Source organism: Gracilinanus agilis, unplaced genomic scaffold, assembly GCF_016433145.1.
Source record: "Gracilinanus agilis isolate LMUSP501 unplaced genomic scaffold, AgileGrace unplaced_scaffold56587, whole genome shotgun sequence".
Lineage (NCBI taxonomy): Eukaryota > Metazoa > Chordata > Mammalia > Didelphimorphia > Didelphidae > Gracilinanus > Gracilinanus agilis.
In genome coordinates, this window is record NW_025392006.1 from 369 (window position 1) to 5,642 (window position 5,274).

The 5,274-nt window shown below is 41.6% G+C and overlaps 1 pseudogene; it reads left to right on the forward strand.

The window, feature by feature from the left end:
* Nucleotides 1–1,043: 1,043 nt before the first annotated feature.
* On the forward strand, nucleotides 1,044–1,650 carry LOC123256170 (annotated as a pseudogene).
* The last annotated feature ends 3,624 nt before the right edge of the window (nucleotides 1,651–5,274 follow it).

The following is a 5,274-nucleotide window of genomic DNA, read 5'->3' on the forward strand; positions in this document are numbered from 1 at the left end:
GAAGAAAATGGGAAACTACTCCAGTATCTTTCCCAAGAAAATTCCAAATGGGGTTACAAAGAATCAAACACTACTGAAGCCTCTAAAAAATAATAACATAATATGGTAGGCACTGTACCAAGAATTTTGCAAATATTATCTTATTTGATTCTTACAATAACCTTGTTAGCTAAGTAGTTTTGTTATCCCCATATTACAGTTGAAGAAGCTGAGATAAATAAAAGCTAAGTGCCTTGCCCAGAATTGCACAACTAGGAAGAGTTCTATTCATCTCCCCACATAGCTGTCTTGAATGAAGATTAATCCTTTCATTTTGAAGATGAAATTACTAAGATCCCAAAGGGTAAAATGTCTCTTCTATTGGTCACTCAGATGTTAAAAGGCTAAAATAGGATCAAAACCAGAAGTTCTTTCTCCAAATTTAGAAGTTACTGCATAGCATTACACTGTTTGACTTTTGTATAAACAGTAGACATATTGGTAATTTGGGGAAGGTTGAAGAGATGATATAGCACTGACTTGCCTTGAATCCTACATCTTTCTAAGGATGGGACCAAATGCATTATGTATAATCTAAATAGAGAGGCTGAGACCATCAAGTAGGTTTCATCTCCAAGCCCATGAGTGCATTGTAACAAATGAATAAGTAAATCATAATGAAATGTGCAGTATAAATTACTGTTCTCAAGCAAAAGACCACATAAATACATTTTGGCACAGAATATATGTGATTTGCTGTTTTACACATTTTTATCAGGGGATTACTTTGCATTTCAATATTCTAAATGAGGGAGTTCTAGCTTGTTGGAAATAAGCTACCAACTTCTTCAGAGACTATTTAGCATTTGCATGCTGATGTCAACTCTCAAGAATGATTTAATCTGTTTTAAAAGTAGGGTATTTGCTGCTTACCAAGTGTGTTTTAACTAATACAGATGGGGCATGTGATTAGAAAGAGGTGGTCAAGAGTAGTGTGAAAGTGAGGAAATATTTTTTAGTGATTTGTTATACCCAGTTGATGAAAAAAAAAAGTTTTGTTCTAGAGGCGAAGCGCAGGGAGGGACCCCGGGAAAGGTTCGGGATCGGCCTCAGCTCCCGGCTCAGGCAGGGCCCCCATTGCCCTCCCGCTCCCGCTCCAGTTTCCATTCCTGGTGCCAGAAGGGATGGCGGCCGTTCTGGGGCCCAACGCCCTGGCTCGACTCCGCTGGGGCTCAGCGTTTTGCTCCATTGCAGCTGGCGGCTTGAGCGCCTTCGCGGCAGCCTTCGCCAAGCTGGCTCTGAAGCCCACCGTGTCCCGGGCACCGGAGGAGGAGGAAGATGTAGAGGTGCAGGAACAACCTTACCCGCCAGCCATGCAGGCTTGGCTGACCTTGATGTTTCCACTGATGGCCTTTTCTTTGATGATTGTTAGCAACTCCCTGATGTGGGCCTTCTTTCCAAAGCGCTCAGCATTTCTTCTTCTTCTGCTACGGCATCGCTGACAGTGACTGCGTCTAACATCATTGCCTCGGCCTTCCTGGGTTACCTGTTGTATGGAGAATACTGTGCTGTGGTGTGGTGGCTGGTGACCTCCTGATCCTCTATGGACTCGCACTGATGCACATAAGCTCGCCGGCCGATGAGGAGCTCAAGGAAAAGAAGAATCAGTAGGGACAGGCCTGAAGCTGAACCCGTTCCTTGTGCTCTTGTCAGCCCTTCAGAATCCCACGCCTCAAGAAGGCCACTGAGTTCTGGGGGACCAGTTGTGTCCTGTTGTTGTTGTTGTTGTTTTTTATTCCTATCTATGGAAGAAACCAATGCTAGACACCATCTGATTGACTCATGCTTTAAGGATCTCTTCAGGCAGCGTGTGTTCATGTCACTAGGCCTCTTTTCCCTGGGAGACCCAGTCTCTGGCGAGTGGATTTTTGCTTCTGACTTAGTGGAGAAATTCTGCTAGATGTCTAGAAACCCCAAGGAGAAAGAAAGCAGTATTCTTGCTGGAGTTGATGTTCAAATTTATCTGTTCCTTGTGCGTAGGGAACAGATCCCAAGAAAAGGTTTGGCCTCTGGTCAGCATTTCTCCTTGGGATGTCCTAGACAGAATGGAGAAGGCTGGCCTTGGGGTTGATCTTGGGCCTGAGTCTTTCTTGCTCTCTTTCTGTGGAGCCCCAGGAAATCCAGTAAGTAGTATGTTTATCACAAACCATAAATCTCAATTTAATTTGGATTTATGGTGAGTTGGTATTGATATGTACCAATAACAGTTCCTAAGTATTCAGGATAGATAAGGCCCTAGGGCAGAAACAATAACAACAATGTCATTCCCTGCCCTTTAAGGGTAAACAGTTTATTTATGAGGGAGACAAGGTCACAAAGAAGAAGAATACAGGGTAGAAAGTGATAAAGCCAAAAAAAAAATAAAAAGATAAAAGCAAAGGAAAGGGCTAAGATTAGGGCTTCTTGATCTTTTGGGGGGACATGGGCTCCTTTGGCAGGTTGGTGAAGCCTTTGGACCCCTTTTCAGAATTTGGTTTTTTAAATAAACAAAATACAAAGGATTATAAGGAAACAAAATTGAAATACAGTCATCAAAAATTTTTAAATAACTATATGGACATCCAGTTTTAGAACCCCTCATCTAAGACAATGTACCATAAGAAATTTAAGGAAGGTGCCCAGGTTAAGAACTCCTGGTCTAATATGTGCCATAAGAAATTGAGGAGGGTGCTCCAGTTAAGAACCTGTTGTCCAATATGTGCCATAAGAAATATGAGGAGAGAGAAGTCAGTTTCAGATCGGGAGAGATCAGGGAAGCCTTTCCAGAAGAGGTGGTTGCTGAGTTGGGATGTAAGGAGGATCTTAGAAAGAAGAAAAGTAGAAGAAATGAGTTGCAGGTAAGGAAGAGCCTTGACAGATGGAATGGGAGAATGCAGAGCAGCTAGTTGTTTAGTTTGTGTAGAGGTAGAATTCATGGAAGAAGGTAGTCTGAAATCAGGCTCAAAAGGTAGGGAAGAGCCAGACTGGAAATGACCTTAAAATGCCAGGGACACCCACTACGGTGTCTCCCAACCCTCAAGTATAACTGTGTGCCATGCAGGGTGCTGGATGCCAGTGAAACCAAGACAGAAAATGAACTGTCCCTTCTTGTTAGAAGCTTGCATTCTAATAGGAGAGGCCAATACAAATGTGATTGCAGAGTGCAGAAAGCATGTCAATACAAATCTATATAAAGCAGGTAGGGTTCTACTCCCTACCTTCCCACCACTTCTAGGCTCTACCGCCTTCAAAGATTAATCAGAATTTCCTCTTAATTTTATGTGATAGTACTTGTGATTCTGAGAGTGATTTGAATACCCCAAAAGTATATTAGGGAGGTTCTCCAGTCTGACTCCTGTCTTCCTCTGAAAGAGCAAAGTCACCCCAAAAAAGGAAAAGAAAAGCAGGCAGATTCTGTTAAGAGAAGTATGGAATGTGATTCAATGGATAGTCAAAGAATAATTGCAATGTTAAGAAAAACTGAGTTCTTAACAAAAAACACAACAATACAATTGATAAACATACAATTGACACCAATCTGGTACCTCCTCACCTAAGTGGAGAGTCCCTAGCCAGGATCCCCATTTCCTGAAGAGCCCCAACCATGCTTGTGCTTGCTTCATTCCCAGCTCTCTCTCCCCACCGCTTTACCTGCTTAGCAGCCTTGCCCCCAGCTTGATTACCCAAATCCCATCCCCAAACCCCTTTTCCAGCTTCCCTTTATGTGCTGTATTCCTGCAGTAGGATGTAAGCTCCTTGAGAGGAGGAACTGATTTGTCTGCTTGTATTTGTATAGTATAGTGTCTAGCATGTAAGTGCTTAATAAATCTAGCAATAAAAAAAAAAAAAGTTTTGTTCTATAAATGAAATGGCTGCCTTTTAAAAATATGTGTGCAGGAGAATTCTGGGAAGATAGCAGCTTAGAGGGAGCAAATCCTAAAACCTCCACACCATTAAACACTGGATAGAAAACAATGTGCTTTGAGAATAAAGAGGAACAAGTCTAAGAAGGGACAGAGCAGGGGGAACCATACTGCTGCACAACTAAAGAGGTATGGCAAGAAAAAGGCTTCAATCTTTGAATTGTCCAGTCTGAGAATATAGAAGGGGAATCTCAGGACAACTCCCCCATGTGCTGTGAGGAGTCTCTAGGGGCCCCATCTCAGGGCTGGCGGGCACAGCAGCACAGAAAGAGGGCCTTGCTGGCTCCAGACTCTGAGAGTTGAACACAGGCACTGGAGAAGTGACTGGAGGAGAAAAACAGAGAAACACAGCAAAAATGCCTGGAAGAAGGTGGCTGAGAGAGAGCCAAACCTCAGACATCAGACCACTTGGCTTCCTCACAGCAAGATAGAGAGCAATTGGCTTCAAGAGGAAAGAAAACCAGATCAAACACAAGGACAGCACAGAGGGACCCTACTGATGGACAGCTCAGCTCAGCAAAAAATGCTCCTTTTTGTCCTCCCCCACAGGTTTTTTTGTTTGTTTTTTTGTTTTTTTCTCTTCTTGAGGTTTTAGCCTAAGGGCAGATTAAGAAATAAAAACTAATCCAATCAATACAGGCTAAATACCAACAATTGGAAAGACCAGAAGACTTCAGAGGGTAGAGGAAGTAACTACAAACCTCCATTGCCAGCTGAGGGAAGATCTTCCATGAAAGATAATTAAATACATCTGCTCAAACTAGCAGAACAAAAAAGGGAAAAAATATGATTAAACCACAGAAAAAGAGAAAAGAAATAACAATTGTCAGCTTCTTTCAAGGAAGTGAAAAGAGAGCAAATGGAATAGAAACAGAAGAAGAGGAAGAAGTTCCAGCGAATTGGACACAGGCTTTGGAAGATCTCAAAATTCAATTAACTCAAAAATTTCAGGAACTCAAAAAACAATCAAGAGAAGCAAAAGAGGCTGAAGATAATTTGAAAAAGGAAATGCATGGACTAAAACAAGAAAATAAAGTATTAAAAACCAGAACTGGCTAGCTTGAAACTAGAAGCAAATGACTTCACAAGGCAGCAAGAATATAATAAACAAAATTTAAAAAATAAAAAATTTGAGGAGAATATGAAACACCTCATTGATTCAACCAAAGATCTGGAGAACAGATCTCAAAGAGACAATTTAAGTATTATTGGTTTACCAGAACATCATGATAAAAGAAAAAGTTTAAACATCACCCTACAAGAAATTATCAGAGTCAACTGCCCTAACATTCTTGAACAAGAGGGAAAGGTTGAAATTGAAAGAATCCACAGA